This window comes from Palaemon carinicauda, chromosome 18 (assembly GCF_036898095.1).
Source record: "Palaemon carinicauda isolate YSFRI2023 chromosome 18, ASM3689809v2, whole genome shotgun sequence".
Lineage (NCBI taxonomy): Eukaryota > Metazoa > Arthropoda > Malacostraca > Decapoda > Palaemonidae > Palaemon > Palaemon carinicauda.
Window position 1 is genome coordinate 116,025,245 of NC_090742.1, and position 330 is coordinate 116,025,574.

The window sequence follows — 330 nt, forward strand, 5'->3', positions numbered from 1 at the left end:
GGCGGCGACATTGGGCACGTGGGCCGGACTCGAGTTGTTGGAAGCGGCCTTCGAATGGTGCTGGGAATTGTAAGAATGGTGGTGGTGATGATGATGGAGGAACTCCAGTTTCATCTGACAACTACAGCCGCCATTCACTAAACGTGGGGTCACCAAAGCTGTGGAATTGGCGTCCACGACCCACATGTAATCGACCTTGGCTGGGGAGGGAGAGGGCGGGATGGAGACGCAGACGCTCACTCCTACGTCTACAAACCCGTAGACGTTTTATATATGGCCGAGGCGGAGAAGTCCATGTGATGAGAAGTGATTAAGAACAATAGTTGTGAA